Genomic DNA, 27,402 nt, shown 5'->3' on the forward strand with positions numbered 1-27,402 from the left:
AGAAGAGAGGAAGGGAGAGGGAAAGGGAGATAGATGAAAAGAGAAAAAGAGAGAGAGAGACAGAGAGAGAGAGAGAGAGAGAGAGAGAGAGAGAGAGAGAGAGAGAGAAAGAGGAGAGGGAGAGAGAAAGAGAGAGAGACAGAAAAGAGAGAGACAGAGAAAGAAAGACAGAAAAATGTGAAAGAGGAGAGAAAGACAGGGAAGTAAAGACAATGATAAACTGACAAAGACAGAGAGAAAGAGAAGAAAGATGGAGAGAAGAGGAGAAACAGGAGAGGAAGAAGAAAGGGATAAGGGAAGAGAAAGGAAGGGGGAAGAGAAAGAGTAAGTGAATGAAACACTCAGAAAAAGAGAGAGAGAAATAGAGAGAAACCCATCCCACGACTGTTTCCAGGAGACACATGTAATCTGTTGCTGTCATACATACCCTTTCCCGTAAGACAGCGGGTCCCACTGGGAGAAGGGGCGAAGTGGAATATTTTATCAGCTGTGTACATATGTACAGGAGCCTGGTTGAAAAGCAAAACCTCTTTTTTCCTCTGAATAGGGGGAAAGAGGGAGGGAACAAAGAAGTGGAGGCATTGGAGGGGGCTTATCTACATGGGGTGAACAACCAGTCTGTGCACAGTGGACAATATTCCGACTCTTTCAGTCAAGTTCAGAAGGGAAAGGTCCACATGGATCAATATTTTGGGTGACATAGTTTAAGAGAGATCTGGCTTCTTAACAAAAAGAAAGGAAGGAAGAAAATTCATTTGACATTTAATGATAACAAAAATAAAAATTTAGTTAGTACTTTTAAAAGATTTACAAAAACATCTTTACACATATTCTCCTGTTTGATCCTCACAACAACTCTGTGAGATGGACATTGTTTCTAGTCCCATGTTATGGATGAGGAAACGGATCTCCGATCACTTGCCCATATCACAAAGCTAGTGTCAAGGGTGGGGTTGGGGGTCCCACTCTTCCTAAATGCAAATTCAGCACTCTCTTCCGCTATACTTGATTTGTTTATTTTTTCAAAATGAGAGAGAATCCTTCAGGGCTTAGAGACTTGCTGTTCAGTGAATAGAGCTAATGTCCTGGCTTAAAGGGCCACATCCCCCAAATGTGAATTTCAAGATCTCATCTAGCACTTCTTGCTAATAGACTTTTTTTTTTTTTTTGGACAGGAATAAAGCCCTCTCTGTAGAACTGGTTTCCACACGTTAGGGTTGGGGTGGCGAGGATGTGTGGCTCTTGGATTGAGAAAATCTGGGCTTCCACATCTGTGTCTGTATTTGTTGGGCTCTGATTTGGAGACCAGAACGGGCTGAATTTGGATGGTAACAGGTGAATGGGTCTTCCTCTTTATTTCCAACAAGCCAGGAATGGAAGACAGGAAGCAGCCAGCTCTCCAGAGCCTTGCTGAGAAGGGCCAGCTGTGTACCTACGAGGCAGGAAAAAAAAAAAAAAAAAAAAAAGAAAGAAAGAAAAAGAAAAAGAATGAGATCAGACACCATTACTGATCATAGATAGTTAGAAAGTACCCAGCCTTGGAAATAGCCACTAGCTCAGTTACCCAGGGAGATCAGCTATTTCTAACAAGTGACTTGAAAAGGAAACACGTTTATTAATCATGCTACCCATGAACCTCTGGTGAAGAGGCTCGGCCGGTGACAATTCCGTGTTTCTGTGAACACCTCAGAAAGACTGAAGCTGACAGGATACAGATCCTACTCTGGGGGATCAGCAGAAGTGGCTGGTCACTCAATACTGAGCCATGAGTATCCCTCCAAACGAGTTCAGGGACGGAGAGGTCTGGGGACGGGACGTGGAACTGACCAACTTCTCCATCAAGTCCCCCCTGTCCCCAAACACACCGAGATGAGCAGAGCGGAGATCCCTCTCTCTCTCTCTGAGCTCATGAAAAAGTTTGGGGAATTAAAAAAATAGAAAGAGAGAGAAAGAGAAAGGCAAAGCGGGGCTGGGAAAAATGAGAGGGGGAAAAAAAAAGAAAAGAAAAAAAAAAGAGGTGGGAACGAGTGAGCCCATCTGGGCAATGCATCACATTGAAATTGTCCCGCATTAAAAATTCACCAGCCAGTGAATTTTCAAGGGATTTGTAGTAATTAGATGACAAAATGCCTGCAAATCTCAGGCTTGCCAAAGATGTTACTCAGGGGTCAAAGACTCCACACTTTCGGCTGGGTAATTTGTAAGTGTCAATCACACACAGCCATCAGAGAGAAGGAAAAGATCTAACTGCGGAATTCTAACTAAGTCCAATGTTCTTGCCTTCAGCCACCCCCTCGGCTGCTATCATCTCCCCTTCACTCCGTCCCCTCACGCTCCCCCCCGCCATTGCTTTCCCCTCTTTTATCAGAAGCACAGCCGGTCGGTGGCTTCACAAGGGACTTGGAATGGAGCTGGCCGTTGTTGAACCCAAGTTTGGAACTTCTCTCTTTTCCCCAATAGATTTTTTTTTGGAGGGGGGTTTAGGTTTTCTCCTCCTCTTTTTTTTTTTTTTAAATGCAATTTTATTATTTTTTCCAAGGAACAAAAATCTATTTTCTCTCCTTTCTATGTCTCTGACTAGGAAGAAAAATATTCCTATTAGATTTTTAAAATCAAAATCTCTCTATGTTTTATTCTTCAACTCATACACCCTGTTGTGCCTCCCCAATAAACCCATAATGCAATACTCCCCACCAAAAAAAAAAAAAAATCAACTCTGAGTTTCAGAGAACAATATGGCTCACCAAAGGACAATTCCTTGGATTTTTTAGGACCATAGTTTCAGAGCTTGAAGAATACTTGGAAATCAATGAGTTCCAGAAATGTTAGGTGACCAGCTCAGGATCACAGAGACAGAATTTAAATCCAACCAATCAATCAAATTGATTAAATCAAATCAAAGGTGCTTTATGAAGCACCTTCTACACAGTAGGCACGATGCTAGACATCAGGGATATAAAGACAAACGTGAGAGAATATTTGCCCTCAGGGAGCTTACATTTGAGAAGGGCACAAGTTCTTAATTTGGGGCCCCTGAATTTCTTTTTTAAATGTTGATAACTGCATTTCAGCATAATGGCTTCCTTTGCAATCCGGTACATTTTATTTTATGCCTTTAAAAACATTATTCTAGGACAGGGAGGTGGCCCAGTGGATAGAGCACCAGCCCAGAAATCAGGAGGACCTGAGTTCAAATTTGCACTGAGACACTTAACACTCCTAGCTGTGTGACTTAACCCCAGGCAAGTCACTTAATTCCAATAGCCTCAGCAAAACAAACAAACAAACAAAACATTATTCTGAGAAAGTATTTATAGGTTTTGTCAGACAGAATGACTGCCCAAAGGGTCCATGGCACAAAAAAGGGAAAGAAATCAAATTTTCCTATTAGGTGACCTCAAATCCAGAACGAGGCTACCTGTGTCTTCATATCCTGATGAAAGCCCAATCATGGATTTCAGTCATATAATGAATAATAATATCACTTTAATCTACATTATATAATATGTTAATAAGTCAACAATAATCACAATCACAATGACATTTATATAGAGGTTTAATTTTGCATTCTCTAATCTGAATCTCACAACAATCCCACATTATGAAAATGGAGGCTCAGAGAGGTGATGAGGGGCTGCTAGATCACACAGCCAGTTAGGGATAGGTGGGCTTTGATCTGGAGTCCATCCCGATCGATTCCGGAGCTCTCTCCCCACTCAGCCATCCAAGAGCACTGGAGCCAAACCCCTCATTTGGCAGGAACTTCTGTTGTGTTAAAGATCAGGTCTGTTAATGACCATTGAGCAAGGAGATGACTGACATACAGAGGGGGACCCGTTCCAGAATATTATCTCTCACCTGTTCTCCTTGAAGTTTCCTACTTTTAGAACCCAGGGGAGGTTCTCGATTCTGCCTTATTGCAGATCAATCAGCATTTATTAAGCACCTACTATGAGCAAGGCCCCATGCTCAGCCAGGCTTCTAATTTGTGCTGTGAAGAGATGCTCTCCTCAGGCCCATGTTTTGTTTGAATTGATATGGGGTGGGAGGGGCAAGGGAAAGGGGAGCCAGAAAATGCTCATATTTGACGCTCTGCCCCTGGGCACACACCATACTTTTCAAGGGGAGGATCTCATTCCACTGACTCTCTCTGATTAAAAATTTTCTGAAGGGAATAATGGGTTGGGGCCTCCCCAAGGGAAAGTGTCTGTCATTACATGTTTTCCAGGAACTCTTGGCTTGCCTGGAGCATGGGTTGAAAGCCAATGTTCTCCAAAGCCGCCTCCAGCTCCCGCCCTTCTCCGGCACACCAGCTGCGGCTGGCCAGAGCCTTTCTCCACTATCTGCCGGTGCCTGAGAGCTGGGGTGGAAGGTGGGCTGGCCTTTGAAAGACCCTCAATCTAACTTCATTTGACAGGTGGGGAAACTGAGACTCCCCAGCCAAGGGAAAGGATTTGCACAATGCTGCAAAATGCCCACAAATCAAAATCTCCCAAGAACCCGATGATGGGGTCACTTGTTTCATAATCAAGTTCCAACCAATAAGCCTTCCGACTGCAGACTTATCCTTAGCATCCCTTGGTTTATGTAACCCCCAACATGAGACAACATAGATTTAGATACAAGATGAGTTGGGGATGAAGCTTCACTTTATAAAAGCTCATCTCCCCTTTCCCTGCTAACAAGGGGGTGCAGGGGATAGAGCTCCAGGCTTGGGGTCCGATATGGCCTCGGACACTTAATAGCCGTGTGACACTAGGGGAGTCGCTCGTTATGGACGCTTCAGTTTCCTCAGTTATAGAATGGAAGAAATGGATTAGAAGTAGCCTCGGAGGTCCCTGTCAAAGCAGGATCCCCAAGTCAGGCACGACTGGCCACTGGACACCCTGCCCTTGTTCTGAATGCCTAGAAGTGCATGGAGAAGATAAGGAGAGAGGAGAGTAGGGAGGTCATCTCCGGGCCACGTCTTGCCATACAGCCCCAAACTCCAGGTTTGGGGCAAACATCTTACACGGTCGACTTGGATTGAGCCTGGAAGCCACTGGGTATATACATACATACACAGACACACACACACTTTTGTCAGATGAATGACTGTCCAATCTCTTTCCTGCTTAATTGTTGGGGCTGGGGAAGAAGGAGGACCCATGCTAGTGATGGGCGATTTCTGATTGTCTCCCCTTCATCCCAGCTTGGTGCCTCCATCACTGAGCCTTCTCCACTAGGTCTAACTGAGTGGAGGATTTACTCAAGGGGAAAATGAGAAAGTGGCTGGCGTTTCTTGGGAAGTGCCGGACAAGTCCTTTTGAGTGCCCACGTAAAAATCTCTTCAGTGCTAGATGAGGAAGAGTAATAGTGAGTCCTCCGACCTGCAGGCGAACACAAGCGGCACCAAATGAATCCTTTCCAGGCTGCCGGGGATATATCACAAAGACTAAGCTCCCTGCTTCTAATACAATAAAAATTATTAACAACAACAACAAGTTGAGGTCATCCATTCTCCAAGCCTCTCATGAATATCCGCAGCCTCCACCACTCGGCTTCGAGGGCTGGATTCCGGGGCCTGCCAGCAAAAAGGGCAGCCCGGACAGAGGAAAAAATGTTGCCTCTTGGGGCGACCCGATTCTTGGGTTCAATTTCTGCCTACTGCTGCTTATTCATTCTGTGACCATGGGTAACCTGGACCTCATGGGTGCAATAAGTGAGTCAGAACGGACAGCCTCTGGGGTCCCTAACAACTCCAGATCTAAGGTACTCTGGGAAGAGTGCTGTATTTGAAATCACAGGGCCTGGATTCAAATCCTCGCTCTGATACTTATTACCTATAAGATCATGGACAAGTCAGTTCCCCTCTATTAAGGAGATTTACATAGTGATTTAACTTTGGCTCGAGGTTTACAAAACTTCCAAACCCCACAAAAATGCTCCCCATTACAGAGGTACCCATAAATGCCTTGGGTTGGTCGTAGCCATTGTAGGAAAATGGACTTTGAAGAAGGTGAACGGCTCAGGATCCCACTGATGGAAGGTGAAGAAGCTGGGACTGGAACCCAAGGCTCCTACCTCCATAGCATAAGCTCAGCTGACAGTGGCTAGTTTCCAAAGGCAATTAGGAACTTGGGCAGAGGAAAAAGATTTATGAGTTATTTTGTTCTGCAGTTATTAGGTATGAGGGGGTGGAGAGAAGTGGGCAAAAGGTCTTTTCAAATCGAGGTGAGCACAATGGGAACAGTAGGAGGTGTATAGCCAGTAGCCCTGGAGCTGGATCCAGACTTTGACATTTAGTAGTTTCATGGTATCTGGGCCCAAGGGTCTTGGATGGAAGATAAGGGGGTTGGATGGCAGGTGACCTCTAAGAGCCCTTACAGATGTGTACCAGAGACCTAAGATGATGCTTCTGCCTTTTATGCCTTTGATGCTGTCTCCATTCCTGAGAAAACTGACCATTTCATGTTATGAAGGCTCATGAGTTTTCCACAAGGCTGCAAACCTTCAGTGACAGAAATCTGAGCTATAGAATTAAGAAGTATGCCTTCTGTCATGTCAAGAGTTAGGGGCAGATCTATTTCTTAAATCATGAGGTGGTGGCTGATACTTGTTAAGAAGGCAAGAAGAGTAGTCCCTGGGGCTGGCAGTAAAGAACTACTTGTCATGTGACCCTGGAAAAGTCAATAGTTTTCTCAGGTACTTTCTCAGATGTGAAATTTGGGTCTCCCCTCCCAGCCCTGTTCTAAGCTCCCTCCCAGCTCTATTTCCTGTTCTAAGCTCGCTCCAAGCTCTATTCCCTGTTCTAAGCTCTCTCCAAGCTCTATTCTTTGTTCTAAGCTCCCTCCCAGCTCTTATTCCCTGTTCTAAGCTCCCTCCCAGCTTTATCCCCTATTCTAAGCTCCCTTCCACCTCTATTCACTGTTCTAAGCTCCCTCCGAGGCTTGACATCCCCTGTTCTAAGATCCCTTCTAGCTCTGACATTCCATGTCAGGGCCTCCTGGTGCTATCTTTCAGGGCTATGTGTTCCTAGACTAAAGTTCTTCCTTAATGGCTGGCATGTATATAGCACATGCCCAAATACAGTATTCACCTTTGCAATTATTTCTCCCCCCCTTATTTAAAATTTCATTCCCCCCAATTACTTGTAAAAACAATTTAAACTTTTTTCTTTAAATTGTGAGCTCCGAGTTCTCTCCTTCCCTCCCCTCCCCCTTTGTTGAGAAGGCAAGCAATTTGACACAGGTTATACAAGTGTAGTCAAGCAAAACACATTTCCATGTAAGTCATTTTGTGAAAGAAAACACGGACAAAAACCCCTCAGGAAAAATAAAGAAAAAGTATCTCTGATATGTATTCAGGCTCTACCAGTTCTTTCTCTGGAGATGGACAGCACCTTTCATCCTAAGTCCTACAGAATTGTCTTGGATCATTGTATTGCTGAGAATAGCGAAGTTATTCATAATAGATCATCGTACAATATTTCTGTTACCGTGCACCATGTTCTCCTGGTTCAGAGCAGTCACTTCTGAAACAGCAGCGGAGGAGGTAGGGTAGCAAGGTGTTCCATGCTCCTTACCCTCCGATGCCTTGATTACTCCATCTGTACAATGGAGACTGGGCCACCTGATCTCCCTGCTTTGAGACATCCCACCTTTTATCACAGATTTATACCAAACAACAGGCAGGTAACTTTGGTCACCTCCCTAGTAATTTCTTGGATTTCTTATATATTATTACATATATCTTGGACTTCAGGCAATCTGTTGCCGGAGGACAACTCCAGTGGTTTGGGGAGGATGCTCAGTTAATTAAAACCACCTGGAGGACATTTATGGGGTACGCATTCTAGCCAGTGTACTAACCAGCTGCCATAATGTCCTTTAGTAGGAAGAGCAGATGGGAAGATGGGAATGGAGATGAGGGTGAAGGGTCCTGACTGCCCACCCTGGGAGTACCATCACTTTCAGAATGAAAACCGGATTTCCTCAGGTGCTTTCTCTTTCCTCCTGACATCACTTAACTGTTTTGTGAAATGAGGAAGCTTTTAGGGAAGAGGAAACCGAGGCTGGAGAGATGAAGTGATTTTGCCCAAAGTCATAAAACTAGTAAGTGGCCTGGGGTGACTTCCAAACTCTAAATCAGTAATCTTTTCAGTTTATCATTGTGTAGATTCCACAATTCAGAGAGTTCTCCAGCCTTTTAAGTACCTTCTACTCTACAAAGTGTCCCCAAATTTCCACGTTTCAGCTACTGATACTCAGCATTGTCTGGAAGACTTGGGGAGTGGATGTCCTGTACCCACATTCACTGCAAAGTGCCTTTTAAAGCATGTTTCTGTTCCACATAATGAGCTCCTTACCGACCGGAAGGGTGATCGCTCTAATATCAGGGGCCTACAAGTGATGAATCAGACAATCACTAACCTTTAGGTTAGTGCAATTCACTGAGTATGAAGCACCTACTATGGGTCAGGGGCTAGGGATACAAAAATGAAAAATGCCAGAGATCAAATTCAGAGTCAGAGGGGTTCCTGCCCTCTGGGGCGAACACTCCATGAGGTGGGAGAACACAAGTGCCTGGAACATGTGTGTAACACACTTATAAAGATCAGTATCATGTGAGGTGGATAATGATGAGAGATTCGGACAGAAGCTCCAGGGATGGGAGAGGAGGCAGAGCCTGCCTTGGTGAGGACTTCTGAGACAAGGGACAGTGAAAGCTCCCTTGGGGTCCTGATGGCTAGTCATAATTGCCCCCAGGGGTACCAGGCCAGTCCCAGACTTACTGACTGCCAGATCAAAGGCCTGAGTAGGGGAGAAGCTGCTTATCAAAGACAGATGTCCCCAAACAATTAGGGAATGCAGCAAAGAAAATAGTATTATGCCAGCAAGGTAAAGGATTAAGCATGATTTATTCTCTGCTAATCCCCCCTAAGTACCTGTTAAAAACACAAACATAGCTCTCCAGTCTGACAGAGAGAGAACACCCTGTCCCAGAAGTCTATGGGCAAAGGGATCCTAGAAAAGGCAGTGGGGGCGATGGGGTGATAGGGGGGATTTCCACCAAAAGCCACTCATTCCTCTCACCAGCTCTCCCGGTGACTCACCTCCTCCTCCTGGGAACTTACTGGCACTTCCAACAACATTCTCCTTTAAAGCAAGCAGTCTTTTGTCTCTCTCTCTCTTTTTTTTTTTTTTTAAATCCCTAGCACTTGCACACTACCTGACACATAGTAGGTACTTAAGAAATGTTGATTGCCGGGTCACTTAAGGCTTCTAAATTACGTTTTTCCTCAGCCTAAGCCTCCAAGGCACCTGGTTGGAATCCTCTGAGTACTCAGTCCTGGTTCTGCCACCCACTGTGACCCATAGGCAATTCACATCCCCATGCCTTAGTGTCCTCATCTGAAGAATTAGGGCATCCCTGGCGCTTCTGTGAGGTGTGTGTGTGTGTGTGTGTGTGTGTGTGTGTGTGTAATCCCCATTTCCCTGGGTCTCAGTGACTTCTTCCTTTGGGATGTTCAAGGCTATTTCTGACATTATAAACATGAAATATAGTATTTTCAAGTCAGGAGTCCCAGATTTGGAGGCAGAGGAGTGGGGTTCAAGGGCTGGCTCTGCCCCTTACTCATTGTACGACCTTGGGCTTTAAGTCATTTTAGTTCTTCAGCTTCCTCACCTGGTTGGACTCAATGGCCTAAGGTTCCTTTCAGTTCTAGAATGAAGATGGGTGATTCTGTGATTGTCACGGGGGCCTCTTTCCTTATTTTTAAAATGAAGGGGGGGGGGTGTTGTTAGGTCATCTCCAGTTCTGAATTCCCTCTGATACCATCCAGTTCCATGGAGACCTCTGCACATTTCTTCCCCCCCTCCCCCACACTGTGGTCATCCAGCTTCGAGCTGATGCCCCCTACCTCCCAAGGCAGACCCAGTTTTTTTTTTGGCCAGCTCTGCTGGAGGCTTTTTCTCCCCTCCCCTGTCTCAAGCTAAAAGGAGCCTCTGCCATTCTCACCCAGTGCTTCTCCTCTGGGGAATGAATCCGTCTCTCCTCACCCCCCTGCTGCTTTTAGGAGCTTGGGCCGGTTTCTCTGTCTGCTGTCACCCCAACATTAACAGGAGGAACAGAGCAGGGTTAAGGGCCAGAGGCCCTTCACTCAGATCCCAGAGGAGGGACTGGATGATCTCGGGTAACTTGTTGAACCCTTCTGGGCCAATGTGCTCAAGGGGCCTGTCATACTGCCCTGAGGCGCCTTCTAGCTCAAGATTCCAAAATGTGTGACTCTCCACTTAGGGTCTCTCGGGCCTTGGGACAAAGGAAAGCTTCCAGAGGGCAGGGGTCGGGGTGAGGGGGGCGCACGTTCTGAGCACATGACACCGCCCCTCCCCCCTATGCCCACCATCCCTTGGCGCTGACCAGGTGCTGGGGGGTTGTATTCTGGCTACCTCCTCCCACGCCCCCCAACTCCAAAGAAAAACAACAGCAAGCAGGGCCATAAATCACTCGCCCGCCCAGGTGAGGGCCAGAGCCCGTTACATCGGCCCCGCATCCGGGCGGAGGATGCTGGGGGGTCGCACCGGGCAGGTGCAGGGGCCCGGCTCCCTCTTTCCCCATGCAGGCCGGGCCTGCCCCTCCGTGGCTGGGCCCGTTCTGCTCCTTAAGTTTCAGGCATTCCAGTCACATCCTCCGCACACCTGCCCCCGCTGACGCTGGCTGTTCTGTTCCCTTTCCCCTAGTCCCAGTTTGGGGTGAAAGCCTTCCTTATTAGTCAATCTGGATCCCCATTTACTGCGAATTACCTAGCTTGATTGTTATTCATGAGTGGATAAATCTGAAATCTCAGCCGGCTGCCATGTGATTTCCTCCGTCTCCCGAATGCAAAGACTCAAGAGAGAACAGGAGGGCTCGCGTAGCCTTGACACGCCGTATCAATCTCCGGAGACAGGGATATCTTTTGGAAAGTGGCTGGCTCGCCGCTATAATTCAATTCCGCGCAGACTGTCAGGGAGATGGGAAAATGGAGGTGCTGGCTGGGGGGCGGGCAGGGGGAGCCCGAAAACTGGGGGTTCGGTCCTCGAGACCGCAGGCGGCTGAGGGAGGAGCAGATCTGGGGTGGGGGGACGTTGGGGGAGGGAAGCTTAAGACCCCCCCCCCAAGACGTGCACTCTGGGAACGCATGAGGAGGAAGCAGGGATGTCTGCGGGATGATGAGAGGATGTGACAGGGCGAGATAGCGGGAAGCGGCTGGGGCTGCTGAGGGGTGCCCACTTCGACAAGAGAGGGCAAGGGAGGGCTTGGAAATTGGAAAGGAGCTGGAGTACGGCGAGACCTCATTATACGGGAAACGCGAGGGACGCCGGGGTGGGGAAGACGCGGGAGCCAAAACAAACCCAACGGCAAACGGAGGCGGCTTTCGGTGCTGAGGGATAATCTGAGAGTTAGCGGAGAACAATGGGGTGGCCAGTAAACCGGGAGATGGAGAGGCGGCTTCGGATGACTGGCTGTTCCAGGGCCCCGGGCCGCAGGATCACAGGCCGGAGGGCTGCCAGGGACCTTAGGAGACCCGAGGAAATGGAGAAGGGGGACTCACCGGCCTGGGGTCACGCGGGCGGCTAATCACTCATCAGGCCTGGATTAAGTGCTTCCTGTGTGCCCGAGCAGAGTCGCTGAAAGGGGGAAATCCACAACTAAACGCAAATAGGGGGGAGGCAATCACAGAGCCACAATTTCCGAATTGTGGGTATGGGGGAGTCTGTCTATTATATCCTCACTCACCCACTATCTCTGAAAACATCCCTGAAATAAACTGCAAAATGAGATTTCTGACAAGGGTAAAACATGACCCACCTCGCCCTTACAAAACCCGAAGGGTTAAGCAAGAATACAGAAATCAGCATCTACTGGGGTAGGCAAAAGACACAGAAACCGGGAGATCCAGATGTTGGTCAATCACGCAAGCACCACTAAACGTAATAACAATATGATGAAGATAATGATGATGATTATTGGGAATTAATATATTCTAGTTGATACAGGATAGAGAAAGGAAAGACAAACTTCCAATCTTGAGTCTGGCACTTAGAACTATATGACCATGTCCAAGTCTTTTGACCTCTGCACCTTGGTTTCCTCATGTGTAAAATGGGATACTAAAAGCTGTATCTGCCTCTCAGGGTTATGGGAAGGTTCTAATGATACAATAATGTGTGCAAAGTGATTGCTGAATAGCATGGCGTCATAGAAATGTTAAAAAGGGCAACTGCAATAAGAAGTTTCAGTCTGCCTTTCTATTATGAGGGAGAGAACGGTTCCCGATGCAGACTCGTGATTGTTTTAGTGCTGGATTGTTTAGTGTTAGCAATGGTAACCCTCATTTCACCCAGTCTTTGGGGGGGAGGTTCATGGAAGGTTAAAAAACTACCTACTCCCCTGCCCCAAGGAGAGAAAGATAACCTCTTGGTACCCAGGCAACTTGTTAATACTAGCAAGGAAACTCCCTCTCTTGATATCGACTGGGAACAATTCTCCAAATCGGTTTTGGAGAGGGTGAATGCCCAGAGATACCCAGTCAGTATGAATCAGATTTAAACTGAAATCTCTTTGTCCCCAAAACTGGCCTACCATGCCATTCTGCACCTCAATAACTATAATGACAATAATAATTATCATTTTCGGTGCTCTTTTTAAAGTCTACAATGCTGTGAAACCCGCAGTTGGTCAACATTCTCTGGTCCACCTGAGCATGAATTGGAGCCGGGATGGACCAGGGAGCACAGGAGAGACAAAGAGAGCCGAGCCCTCCAAGTAAGAGGAAATTAGATTGCCAGAGCTGGTTTCCACCTGGGTGCCTGGAGAAAGCCATCTGAGTCCCTTGGCAGTGCCCGATACTCCCTGAAGACTGGCTGAGAACAACAGCAATCAGGAAGATTAAATTCACCTTCCAAGTTAGAATTTGATTTTTAATAGCAGGGGAATGAATTCTAGGGCTCCCCTGGCAAGAAATCTTTGAATATCTTGTTTCCTCTGAGTACAAATTCAGGACTACCTGGGAAGATCCAGCCCCCTCCTCTCCACACCTGCCTCTAGTCCTCATTAGCCTGGTAGGCAGCAGCTCTCCAATTTAGAAGGGAGGGGAAAAATTTGTTCCTGTGGGACACCCAATTCTAGGCCTAGAGTATATAGCATGGGCAAAAAAAATCAGCAAGAATAGTAATGAAGGGGATTGTATTTCCAAAGTATTTCCCCCCCCCCCCCTTAGGGGTTCAACATTATCTGTCAGGGCTCTCTTGGCCCTCCCTTGGCTGAGCAGAACCAATGCTTTAAACAGCCTACTCCATTATAGGTTAAATATGCTGGGGGGAAAAAGGGGACACAATTATTGGCCAGGGAGATCCTCCAAAGGAGTTAGAGAGGGCACAGTACTGGTTCACTGAGGCTTCTCTGTGTGCTCCGGGTGACTGACCTGAATTTTGGGCTCTTATGTTGCATGCAATGTGGTCTCAGGGTCACGGGCAGGAAGAGACCTAGAAATTATCTGCTTCTACTCTCCCACGTTCTAAAGCATAAACTGAGTGATTTGGTACCTGCAAAGCAAATGGCACAGGTAGCATTCTGAGGAGGTGATTCTTTGTTCTATATAGTTCAACCTCCCTACTTGAATGATGAGCAACCTGGGGCTCAGTAAGCTTATGACCTTGCCCAATGTCACGTCAGCAAGTGGCAAAGATTTGTACCCTGGTCCTTGAAATCCCAATCCCATGCTTTCCCATGATACTTCACAGCCTTCACAAGGATGGAAGCTCCTTGAGGGAAGGGTCTTGACTTTGTCTTCTCCACACTAGCTTGATGGTCTGTACACGTTAGGTGCTTAATAAATACTTATGGAACTGAATTAAGCCACTGGCTTCAAGATAATAAAATGAGATCACAGGAGAACTGGGATTGGAAAATAGATCTCCTGAGCTCCAGAATGTGAAAGTCTTTCTGCTAGAACACAATACCTTCATAGATCCTTTTTATCAGAGCAGGGAGGCTATAATAAATCATCTTTTGCAGGATCCTAGACCTAGGTGGACTATTTGCCTCAGGAAACAGGGAACTGTAAAATGGAACCCTAAGACATAGGCAGCGTGAAGGGGAAAGTTGTTAGCAACATCCCCCGCCCTCCACTACCTTGCTTTTATTTTCTATATGCTTACATATGTATATGGTGACTTATCATTATTTAACATAAGCACTCTGAGGGCAAGAATTATTTCTTTTTTTCCCCTCCACGGTATCCCCAGGGGCATAAAAGAGATGTGTGAGTTAGAGGGAGGACCTAGGGCTGAGTTCCACCTTTAACACATCTTGGCTGTGTAACGGGGACAAGCCATCTAGCCTTTTGTGCTCTGGGCAACTCACTAAGACTCTAAGTTCAGAGAAGATGCTGACATGCACTGGGAGAGGAGATTTCCTCAACAGGTAGCTCCCTCTAGCAATGAAATGACAGGCCAGACATTCTCATTACTCAGGCCCAGGAAGCAGCACAGAACACCATAGGCATTTCATAAATGCTTGTAGATTGACTGCTTTTTCCATAGAGAGGAGGTGGTAGGAGAGGAGAATGCTGATCAACCTTGCCACTGCAAAATGGAAGGGATGGCCCTGATATAAATATTGGAAGCTGCTTAAGGGACTGTGCTTCTTGAGAGCAAGGGATGGTCACACTGCTGAAGGAGAGAGGGAATCATGGCCTTCTCTCAGTGCTCAGCCTGCAAAGGCCAATGATCTGGAGTTCTCATTGTGCCCCTGTTGAGGCTGGGTTACTTGGGACCAGGGGTTCTGAAATCATTTTTAGAATCATTTCTGCAAGTTTGGGGAGGCCAAGGACCCCTTCTCAGAATCATGTTTTTAGAGAAATAAAGAAAAACACAAAGATTTACAAAAGAAAACAATTATACGGAAATAGATATTCCCATTTTAGTTCATGGACTCCTGAAATCTATTCATGACTTTTTGTTGGGGGTGGGGGAGAGGGGGTGTGTCTTGTGAAATCCAGTTTAAAAACTGCCCTCTACCTCCCATCCTCTGCTCTAGACAATGCAGTCACACTTGGAAAGCATGATTTGGTTGGATATGCTGTGAAAGCCTTAACCTTTGTCTAGCCAATGAGTGGACAGTGACTGGTCCCAGGTCAAACAGGCCCTGAAGGTTACCTGTGTGAATATAATTCAGGCTAGCCTGATATTGTGAGATATTGAGACAAAATAGTCCCTACCTTCTAGAAGTTTATATTCTACAAGGGAAGGATGAAATGTATACACAGAGAAAGAGATAGAAGATAACTTGAGGAGGGAAAGAGTATGACTGGGGATAATAAGAAGGGCTTCTTGTAGGAAAAGATACTTGAGGGGAGCCTTAAGAAAGGCTCTGGAGAAAATGAACACAAGGAACAAGGGTCGGTCTCAATCAAGACTTCCAGATCATTGCCTCAGTTTATCTGTTCTTATATTCAGGGCCTTTCACTTACTGGTGCTCAATGGCAACAGGGGTCAGAGATCCTCAGGTGTCTGTATGGATTACAAATAGAACAACACAACCCTATGCTCTAACTCAGCATCCACAGAGTACATGGAAAGACTATTCATCCAGCCGTATTGTCAATATGTTGTCATCGAATGTTCCCAAGAGTGGGGGAATCTGAGAACGGCGTTCAATCAGTAAATTAAGTCGTCTTCTTTTTTAAAGACTCTGCAAAGTTCACTGGTTAAAGACGAGCCAATGGCTGTTTCTCCAGCAAAGTCACCCCTTTAAAATCCAGAGTCAAATCCCTGAGTCTTAACCTATGGCCTGCTCCTGTGAGTTATCCTTCTGCCTACTGGACAGTTCTGAGAGCCAAACACTTAGGACTCTAAGGCCTGGGAAACTCAGATGAAAAGAGTGAGGAATAAGAAAAAAGATGGCCATCATTCATTCCTATGTGAATAAAAGCCCTTTAAGAGTTTTTCCCCCCCAACCAGGACCCTCTGTTGACTATTTAGCTATATTTTGCTAACTCAGCTTTTTTCCTTTTTGGATTTTGGGGGTGTAGGATAGCTGTGTGTACTGTGTTACATGTAGATTATGGGTAACTTTTCAAAGGATCCTACAACCTACGTCTTTAGTCCTGATTTCCACTATGACTCAGTGTAGAGCGGAATATACGATTGGAAGGCAAATTTTGGACTTTCTTTTTGGATCTCTAGTGCTTGGCCTTTGTACTATATATACACGCATGTAAGTTTGTGTGGAGGATGTGGACAGTGAAGTCCTGTGATTTTCATCAATATGAGGGATTCTGGGTGAGGAAACGTCTAAAGAAAATGACAACTTGCTATACAGCTGGACACCTAAGCGTTGTCTTGAGTCCAAGTCCTTCTGGCTCCAAGGGAGACCCTTTATCTACTATAAGTCACACTTCCTCTCCTGGCTCACCAGAAGTGCTTAATAAATGCTTACTAAGTGAAGGACAGACAAGTGCTGTTCAGTCTCATGCCAGTTCTTTTATCTGCTCTGACCTTGTCCACAATAGGTACTTAATAGATGCTTTCTGAAGGAAGGAATGATAATGGAAAAGTGTTGGATTTTTTCTAATACAAATCTGGCTCTCTGGTTTGGTTTTGTGACCATTTAATCATCTTCATCTGTAAAATGGGAATAATACTAACAGTGTGTCTGTCTTAGGGCTGTTGGGAGGAAGAGTGTTTGCAAACTTCAAAAAGATTATAGAAATGTGAATTACTACTGTCATTATTACAAGAATGGGGTCTCTTCGGTACTCTTGAGACTCGTGTCCTTTCTCATTGTGTTTCTCGCGCCAGTAATGCTTTTCCCCTGTCTTCCCTACCTAATCTTACCCATCCTTAAGGACTCAGCTCAAGACCACTTCTACCATGGAGCTTGTTCAGGTTATTGTAATCCCCTTCCCCCATTCCGAGAGCACAACACTTACTGTCTGTATCATTCATTTGGAAGACAATAACACGGTGGCCTCTGGCATCTGCTACAGTGACTATTGTCTGGTAGTTATTTTTTTCATGTATTCTCTCCCTAACTTGTTTTATAAACTCCACGAGGCTGTCTGGTGCTTCTGGGGAACCCTCGCCCTCATATGCCTCTAAGTGGGGATTCCTTTGGGTTCTCTGAGGAGCTCCCTTTCTAACCCTCAGATTCAGTGATTCTGCAGACCTAGAGCAGAAGTGTTCAATAAGCTGATGGAAGGGACCCCAGAGGTCATTTATTTAGTCCAATTCTGTTTCATAGTCCTTAGTGCAGAGCCTGGCACAAAGGAGACTCCTAATATATGTTTACTGGTTGATTAGCACAGTGCCTGGCACAGAGTAGGTGCTTAATAAATGTTCAGTGAGTGACCAGCACAGTATCTAGCACAGAGTGGGCGCTTGTTAGTGTTGGATGACTTGTTGATGTTTTCAGAGGAAGAAATTGAGCAGCCATCAGGGAGAAAGGGGAAGAGTGCTAAGTTTAGAGTCAGAGGGCCTGAGTTCAAAATCTGCCTGTTAGTTGACCACCCGTGTAGCCCTAGGTGAGTCAGGGAAGCTCATTCTGGCTTCTGTTTCATTCTTTGAAAGGAAGGGACTTAAGCAGATGATCCCCAAGTGTCATCGATAACTCAATCCATGCGCCCATGAGCTCTTTATGCAGATGGAACACGGCAAGGAGACTGGGTTGGGAGATCACTATGCTGGCCACTTCCTACTTCTGGACTCGGGGCCCTCACACCAGGTATGGGTTGCTGCACTAGGGCCAAGCCTCCTGATACTCCTTAATTCTGGTGAATTATTTCTAATTTATTCATTATACAGCTTGTTTATCCTAAAGGAGTCTACCCCAATTGACTGGGGGCTCTATGAGAACAGGGGCTGTGAGGGGCTCACAAACTTTGTGTCCTCAGGGCCTGGCCCTTAAAGACAAGTGACTTGATGCCAGAAGAAATCTCTGTTCCTGCCTCTATCTCTTCAAACTTCCTCTGATGTCTTCCCCCATTAGAATACAAGGAGGCAGCTGTGTGGCTCAGTGTAAGGTACCAAGTCTGGAGGCAGGAGGACCCAAGTTCTATCTGTAATCCTGAGCAAGTCACTTAATCTGTCTGCCTCGCTTTCTTCCTTTGTAAAAATGAGCTAGAAAAGAAAATGGCCACTCACTTTCAGTATCTCTGCCCAGAAAACTCCATGGTCAATATGGTCTGCCACAAAGAATCAGACAGGACTGAATCACAAAATTAAAATCTAAGTTTCTGAAGGGTATTTTAAAAAAACTGTTATTTGTATCCCTAGCACTTAGCACAGGGCCTGGCACACAGAAAGTGCTCATGACATCTTTGTTGCTTTGCCTGGACAGAAGACCTGCTTCCTCTTGGCTCTGCCACTGACCTGCTTTGGGACCTCTGGCAGAGTCACTATCATCCTGACTTTCTTCAATGATAAACTGAGGGAGGAGACGGGCTCCTTTCCCTCTTGGTTGTAAAGTTCCATGGTTCTAGCTGGCCTCCAAGCTCCTCTCCCACCCTAGTGTGGTTCCCCACTCTCATGCTTGGCCCTGGTCCACTGATGCAAGAAGGATGAAAGAGATGTGACAGAGGAGCTCAGGACACCTAAAAGGGATGTTCTCCGATTCTATCAGAATGAGAGACTGAACTTCTCGGGAGCCACCAGTGATTTTCTCCATTCCCCAAAGAGACTCTGTTAGGAATCCTTTCTCTGACAAGAATTTTAGTAAGTGCCTACTATGTGTCGGGTACCATGGCAGAGGCTGAAGATGCAAATATACAAAGAAGCCAGCTGCTCTCTCTGGGCGCTTACATTCTGCTGGGAAAGAACTGAAAAAGGAAACCAAGTCCCAACTTTAAAAGGCTACAATAAGCAAATGTTTCTTCCTTCTTTCACGAAGCCCGGAGGCAACTGCTATTTCCAACTCTACATGTCCAAAAAAAAAATTGCTAGTTTTTGGCTGAAACCCAAGAATGGCATATTCCAGCCCCCAAAGATCATTTGCACAAAAGCTGCAATTAAGTCAAAGTGGGGGTTTATTAAGGAAGCCAGAATGAAATCTCTGCAAATGCTATAATTAGATTACATCGTCCCTCCTATTTAGCTACTAAACCACAAGGACCCATGGCCTAGTGGAGGGCGCTGGGACAGTCCTGCTTTCCTGCAGAGGTTCTGATGGCGAGGGCCTGCAGCCTCGGAATACTCAGCTGGACAAAGCAAACAGCAAAGAAAGGGTGGCCATTCTGCTAGGGGATGGCCTTCCCTACTCTCCTTCCTTCCAGTCAGACTGCAGGGTTAAAACAAGTTGGCCTGGGAGAAAAAACAAGGAGGGCTCTGGCCCAAAGTCAAGTGGAAGCCTGTGGGCCCTTGAGAGTGAAGGTCTACAAGTAAAGTCTGGGTGACCACTTGTAAAGGAGAATACGGCATTTGCAGGAACTGAGAAGACAGAGCCCCTCAAAGGCTGCCTGGTCCAACCCCTAGATTTTACAGAGAAGATGAAATGACTTCCATACTTCTGGGGGGGGGGGGGCTGGTCACACTGGCAGGACATGGAGCCCCATCCTTCTTAGACGGTTAAGCCTCCATTTTCTGGAAATGCTTGGGCAGCATGGATCACCCCTACTTCTCTACTCTGCAGCAGCCTTGCAAGACCTTGCCCAGGGCCCCCCTCCTCTAGTCGGTTAAGTTCTTCCAGGAACCTCCATTTAGAAGGACTCGGCCTCACTCGCTCTTCCACTCCTGCCTGCCACATCCTGGGCACTCGATATATGCTTCCTGACTGAATGTCTGGCTTCTAGGGGAGTGCTCCCCTATAAGGACAGGCAATCTGGACAAGCTGCTTTCCCTCTCTGGGCTCTCTCTGCAGAATGAAGGGAATCTGGAACAGATGCTTTCTGCCTTTTTTTTTTTTTTTTCATCCTAACACTGATTCTGTGTCCTTGCCACCTTTGAGGCAAGGAGGGCTTAAAAGTCCTAGGCTTGTGGATTTAGATTAGAAAGTGACTTCACAGAGCATCTCTCTAGTCCAACATCCTCATTTTTAGAGGATACTTCCATGATTTGCTCAGGGGTTTACAGGGCCAGGATTAGAACTCGGGACCCTTGACTCCAAATTCAAAGTCCCTTCCCATTACATATGATGCTCGCTGATGGTTTTAAATAGATGCTACTGATCATTTTAAGCAAAAGTCCATTTATTCCTATACTCTCGAGTGTTTTTAGTAGGAATGGATGGTGGATTTTATCAAATGCTTTTTCTGCACCTATTGAGAGAATCATATGATTTCTGTTAGTTTGGTTATGACATAGTCAAATATGTTAATAATGTTCCTAATATTGAACCGGTCAGTCCCTTCCCGAAGAAGTCTCTTCCCTGCATGTTATATATCTCTATGGCGTTTTCTGAAGCAATGCTGCTCTGGCCCTATGTCTGTCCTCTGCTTTTTGGTTAATGTTCATCACAGCATCTTCAGGTGGTTCAACCTGTCAGGGCACTGGCCACACTATTCAGCCCTCATCTCCTGAGTCTCTGGCGCAGGGCTCTCCTTGCCGTCTCTAACAATTAGCTATAACACATGTACCCACTTGGGATTAATTGCATTTGATATTTAAAAACAAAACAAAAAAACACATTAAATTTCTTTTGAGTTAAATTATCTGAAAAATTGTCCTGTAGCAAGCTGCTGAACAAGAAAAGGATCATTAAGGGGGAGAAGAGGAGTGGGAGCCCTTCATTAGGGCTGGGGGTAGGGACAAAAGACAAGGTTTCCAGGATGGGAGAGTACCAGCCCATTTTTTTTTTTTTTTTTTAAAGATGAACACCAAAGGGTTAAAGTCATTTTCATTAAAATTTAAATTTCAGCAGGCGATCTCACTCTGGCTCTCCAGCCCTCCCTTCCTCCCCTCCCTTCCCCTTCCCCGGTGCCTCTGAACGTTAGGCTGGCAACCATTTCATATTTCAATCTCGGCAGAACAAATTGAATTAGATGTTGAAACCAAACTCGGCTCTGTTCTCCAAAGCCTACATGCTCGGCTAGCGCTAATCCTTTTCGTTGCTGCTGCCGAGTACCAAGAGGCTCAGCAAGAAATCTGCCCCACCACAAAAGACAAAAAAAAAGGGGGGGGAGGTGGGGAAAAAAAAGGAAGCATGTGGGTTAAAAAAAAAACACACACACACCTCGCTAAAATTGCCTTCTATTTGACACTTGGGCCTTAGAGGGCTGGAGACAGAGCCTGTGGTCAGGAAAAACCAACCATGAATGGAAGGAGGATTTTGCCCCTAGAATTATGCTGTCTGCCTTCGTTTCCCAAATTACTTCTAGAGAGAGAGCGGAGAGTCTCCCCCCAGCCCCTTCCTCTCCCACCTCCCTCTTTAAACAATGACAGGAGGATCTTGCACTCTTATTGGAATTTCCGAGCTCGAGTCGGAATCTCGGCTTTATCATTTTTACATCGTGTTCTCCCCATCGATGCCCGTCTTCTACCCTCCCCCTTTCACTCCCTCCTCCCGGCTCCCCTTGGTATTTCCAACCCCAGTATGTAAATCAGACATGAGAATGGCAATTGGAAAGTTTCCGATGGGGAGATACATCACTGCCACATCACTGCCGGGCCTGTCCTCTCAATTTCACACGTGGAAATCATCCCTTTGCTATTGACCTTCTTTTTAGACTGGGGGGCTTGTCTGGGTTCTCAGGGCAAAGAGTGCAAATCCCGCTTTGATCAAAGACAGAAAGAAACATTTATGTGAAATCCCCAGGATGCGGCGGGTCAAAAGCAGAAGAAATGAAAAAAGCCAGAGAGCGCCAGTCCACATGATTAGGGTCAAAGAATCACATACTATCCCAAGGTCAAAAAGGAATCCTGCCTACGGCCATGGCCGGTGAGGGGCCCTCCAGCCTTCCCTTCAAGAACTCTAAGTATGGTAAGCCTGCTGCCTCTGGAGGAAGCTTAAATAAGACTTTACCTTCATCTTTTACATTGTTTCTTAGCATCCTCCCTATCCCCTTCCCCTTCCCCTCCCCAGGATGGCCCTAATGGGCACAAGGTTCCTGATATTCAGCCTCCACTGGCCTCCTTGCCACTTACTGCTCCCAAGTCTGCCCTTTGGATCAGAGCAGAACCACAACAGACTCTCCTGCAGAGCAGAGCCCCTCGGATACTTAACAGGAACCACATCCTACACCGAGGAGTCCCTAGTACTTCCAACTGACCCTCACGCATCATTCACAGAGGCCCTTTACCTTGCTGCATGTCCTTCTCTTTCCAAATTATCAACATCTTCCCCAAAATAACATGCCCCCAACCAAAGGCCACAGTCCAGTTGTGTTCTGACCAGAGCAGAGAGCACCAGGACTAGGACTTCCTCATTCCTGGAAGTGATGGAGTCCAGCCAAGGGCCCGTGACCCTTTTTTGGGGGGGAGGACTCCTAGATTATACTCTTGACTCATACTGAAGTGCCCTCTCAAATATTTAACAAAATAAAAATAAAATAAATAAAAAATACGATACGACACAAAAGATGTTGATATATGGTTTTCTGAGTCAATATGCTATCCACAGGAATCTTTATGTGTGGGTTAGTGGAGTGTGACATCACTGAACTAGATGACTTCTAGGGACCCTCTCAGCTCTAACTCTATGACTTTATTAATGCAGAGATTATTTAGTTCAACTCTTTAATTTTAACGATGAGGAAATTAAGTTGAACAAGGTCATAGAGATGCTAACAGTAAAGTGAGGATTTGAACCCAGGTACCATAATTCATAATTTCCTGTTCTCACTCTATGATCTTATTATTGCAGAGATTATTTAGTTCAACTCTTTAATTTTGATGATGAAGAAATTAAGTTGAACAAGGTCATACAGATGGCTGACAGTAAAGTGAGGATTTGAACCCAGGTACCATAATCCATAATTACACAACACAATGATATCTTGGACTTAACATGTGACTTTAGTTTATTAATTAATGTTCTATGCAGGAAAATCTTCTTTTCCCTATTAAACTGTACTTGAGAGAAGTCTAAGAGAAGGGTAGCACTGGGTCAAAAGTACATGGCTATCTCCTGCGCTGGATGGTTCTCCCTCATCTTATGTGGATTTATGATGCCCTCTCACTTAGAGAATGGTTGTGAAGTTTGTATTTTATAAACTTGGGGGGAGGCATAAAAATGTGAGTGATTAATATTATATGAGTTATAACCAACATTATAGGTAATGCTGAACAAACAGTTAATATTGGACTAACCGGATAACACTGAATTATTTGCCTGAAGGTTTGTTCCATGAAAATGAACATATATGAGCAATTCAATTCTGAAAAATACAATCATCATCAATCTCCATTTACTGCACACCTGTCAGGTGTGGGGCCCTATGCCGGGTGCGGGGGGCACAATAAAAGGAGTTCTCATGCCTGAAGTGGGCATCTTCCATTACTAGAGTTTATTCTGAGTATTTATACCAACACTTGGGGGTTGTCGAACACTACCTGTCATCTAAATATGTTCTAAAAAGTTTCCAGGAACGGTAGAGGTTACAAAAGGCAGGCAAATATCACCTGACGTCAAGATCCTTATGCAACATCTAGGTGAAAGGTGTTCGGAGTCAAACCTGTGTCAACTGATCTTCGCCTTCTCTACCTGTTCATCCGGGTGTGACGACTCTATGCTTGATAACAACAACAATAATCCATCAGCCGCTTGGCCCTGGAGCTGCTGAGGTGCAGGGGATGGTGGCCAAACAGTTCTCAGACCGATGCTGTTCACAAACAGAATCACCCACTAAATGATTCCCAATGTTAAAGAGCCACAAGGATCCAGCCAGAGGGAGGAAAGTCCATTCTGCTCATCCCCGAGGGCCAGACAGCAACGTGGGAAACCAAAGATCCAAAGGCTGGATTTGTAGTGGCTCTGGGCAAGATGAGTAGTTACAATACTATATGGAAATATAACATATATTATAAATGACAATATCTACGTATAGTACTAACAGCTTATTCCGAAGTTTATTAGCAGTTTACACACTTAGCAAAACGCATGTTAGCATACTGCATATTAGCTGTTAGCGTAGTGTATATAAGCACGTACACACTAGTATACAAGGTCTGTGTGTACACACTCATTTCCTCACACTAAGTTCCACACAGAAACCATCGTCATCTTTGCCAGCTCCAAGGAGGTTACATTTCTAGGGGCAGAAGGAGAGGACTTTTTCACATCCGGGCATTGTCTGCTTAGAGGGATGGAGAGGTCTGGGTTTGAATGGGCTCTGGGACTCATTGGTCGGCAGCGAACATCCGAGGATAATCCTGCTGTCCCATGAGCACGGGGTTCTGCAATCAGGACCCGTGATTGAGGCTCAGCTCTGAGGTCCCTGCAAGTCATCCTCCTCTCTGACAGGTCAGAGTTCTCTGCTGAGATGGGGCAGGGAGGTTGGGTCAACATGAGTCGCTTTCCAATTCTACATCTATGACCCCAGGAAGCTATTTAATCCACAGAAGGAGCTAATGGGACAGGCTTATATAACTCCTTCTGATGACCTCCCAGGCCAAATAATGTGTAGATAGGAAAGAAAGCGATATGTGTTCTCCTAAAACCAGCTAGGGGCTGGCAGAGTGGAATTAGAAGGGGGGTCTCCGAGCTTCTAAGTCCTGATCCAGATAACCCAGTGATGGCTACACACTAGTGGGTGAATAGTACAGAAGCTGGGAGACAGAGCTCATGTCACAGTGTTCAGAGTGCACTGGGATTCAGATAGGTGCCCAAGAAGATGAGTGCTCATGTAGCATGTGCTTTTGTTTGAAATAATTTTGTTACTTATGTTCTGGAATATGTGGGGAGGTGAAGAATTAAAAATAAAAAATCATGGTCCGGTGGCCTCTGAAGGCTGAGCAAGAGTTGTAGTAACAGCTGTATGAAAAGGAGATGGTGAAACATCAACTTGGAGAATTTCAGAATAAAAAAAGACCTTAGGACACAGAGCATTCCAACCACAAGGGACCTTATCGGAGCCTCAGAAGCCAAGTAGTCCAATTCTCTCATCTTTAGAGATGAGGAAACTGGGCAGGGGGGAAGAGGAGAAAGGGGAGGGCAAGAGACTCTGTACTAAGGGTAATAGCAGGTGAATACGACAACAGGCTGCCAGTCTACCCCAAGCCTTAAGATGGGACAGAACTGAGTTTCATGGAGTGACTTTCATCTTTTTCTCTCAAACCCTCTCTTTTTCTGAAATTCCCTAGTGTTTTCAAGGACCTAACCTCGCTTTTACTCAACAAGGTTCCCAAGATCCTCACTTTGAACCTACGAGAGCTTCCAAATATTGTCATAAATATCTATCACTTCTATTTCTACTCATTTTTCACACTGTTTTTCTTTCCATCCAGAGTCATCGCTGCCCTAGTGCAGTGACCTCTCACCTGTAGACTACCACAGTAGTCTCTTAAATGGTTTCCCCAAACCAAATCTCTCCCTTACATCTTCTACATAGCTGCCACAATGACATCATATTACTCTCCAATGCAATAAACTCCAATGTCTCCTTCTGACCTCTAAGATCAAGTATTATTATATCTTTATCTCCTCTTCAAATTTCTATTTTGGGGCTCCTTTGTAATGTACCTTATTATTACACACACATACACACACATATATAAATATAAGTATATATTATATTAATATCTATTAAATAATATTTATTGACTCTTTGGTTAACACCAGTGTAAACAAATGCTCCATTCCCCATGAAGAAGTCTTGTGATGAAGAGAGCCATATTAATAAAGATATATAAGGTGAGGAAATATGCCCAACATTTTTTTTTTTTTTTGACAATATGGTTGTGATCTACAAAATTTGGGAAACCCTCTTCTAGAGAATTCCAGATCAGAGATCATCTAGTCCAATCTCTTTATTTTCTCTCTTTTTTTTTTCAAATGAGGAAACTGAAGCTAATAGATGGGAGGGTTACCAGCAAGCCAGGGGCAGTGCTCAGTTCAGGAGCCCTGGCTCCTAGAATTGTCTACAATGTTCTACAACATCTAGTTCTCAATCAATGGATCCCCGATCTCCTAAGGAGGTCTGGGCTGTATTTCACATCTGCCTGGCTGCAAACTGCTCCATGCTTATCCACAAACAGCCAATCCATAGAAGATGCTTATGTTGAATGGCCTGTTCTGCTCTCAGTCTGGCAGTGTGTTTGGTTCTTTGGCCAAGGCCTTTTTTTCTCGACAGGGGCCAAAAGCACATCTGGACGGTTGAGATCAAGCTCAGAGAAGGAGACATTGATAGGAATCTACTTGTGTTTGTGTCACTTACTTTCTGAAAGATGCATGGAGTGGATCAAAGAAGGCTCCATCTATGACTAAAGATGACTTGCATGTAATAAAAGTGCATCCCCAGCTTCCTGAGGAGGAGGCTCCTTTTTAATATCAATTTCACACAATATCATTGCACACAAGCTCCCTTCTATGCTCAACGGTCACTGCAGACTATTAGCATGAGGAGACCAAGAAAGCAAACAAACAGGAAACTGCTGTTCCATGAGCTGCAATCAGAAGCTGTGATTGAGGCTCAGCTTTGTACTGCAAGTCATCCTCCTCTCTGACAGGGCAGAGTTCTCTGCTCTGAGATGGGGCATAGACCAAATGACATATAGATTTGCAGACCCTTTACAAAAATCCCTGCTCTGGAGCACAGGGTCTGTAAATTACGGTCTAGGGCCAAATTCGGAAACCAGTGGTTAGCCCCAGAATGAAGGATGATTTTATACATTTTAAAATATTCATGGTTTGCTGACCCTGGTCTAGAATATGGAAGTCTTTACCATCAAAGGCATCTTCAAGGTCATAAGTATCTGGAAAAGGAAGTGGGCTGATCAGGGAGCGAGAGTGAGGACAGACCATATATGGCATCCCTGAAATATGAAGGCACTGGGAAAATATCTATGATACTTTGGGTGGATCCTCAAAGGGCGAGTTACAGAAAGGTCTGGCTAAGGAGTGTGCAGGTTGGGTTGTGAACTACTCTGGTGTCAGGCTATGTCCACAGAGCTTAAACCACAGATCTGTCCCAGTGGGAAAGTCACCACAAGTCTACCTATGGCTTCTAAGCATAATCAACTTGGTTTGAAGGATAAAAAAATGTTTATTTTTTTTTCTTTTTTTTTTTTTTTCAGTACTTCTTTACTATGCTAAGGTTACCTGGTAAAGCCAGAGAGGTGTGTGTGTGTGTGTATATGTGTATAAATATACATTTATTACATGGAAATATATGGAGAGAAGTATATATGCAGTTTGTAATATGTATACAAATATATATACATACATATTACAAGTTGCACAATTAGATTAATAGAAGATATATATATATATATATATATATATATATAT

At 45.3% G+C, this 27,402-nt stretch overlaps 1 protein-coding gene across 2 annotated transcripts in view; it reads right to left on the reverse strand.

Annotated features, from left to right (window-relative positions):
• Positions 1-769: 769 nt before the first annotated feature.
• RBM19 (RNA binding motif protein 19) overlaps positions 770-27,402 on the reverse strand; it is a 160,117-nt gene continuing 133,484 nt past the window's right edge. For both annotated transcript variants that reach the window (XM_031948650.1, XM_031948648.1), the window contains exon 25: positions 770-1,432. The gene's annotated coding sequence lies outside the window, so the exon portion shown is untranslated. The remainder of the gene's footprint in view (positions 1,433-27,402) is intronic.

This window comes from Sarcophilus harrisii, chromosome 1 (assembly GCF_902635505.1).
Source record: "Sarcophilus harrisii chromosome 1, mSarHar1.11, whole genome shotgun sequence".
NCBI classification, from domain to species: domain Eukaryota; kingdom Metazoa; phylum Chordata; class Mammalia; order Dasyuromorphia; family Dasyuridae; genus Sarcophilus; species Sarcophilus harrisii.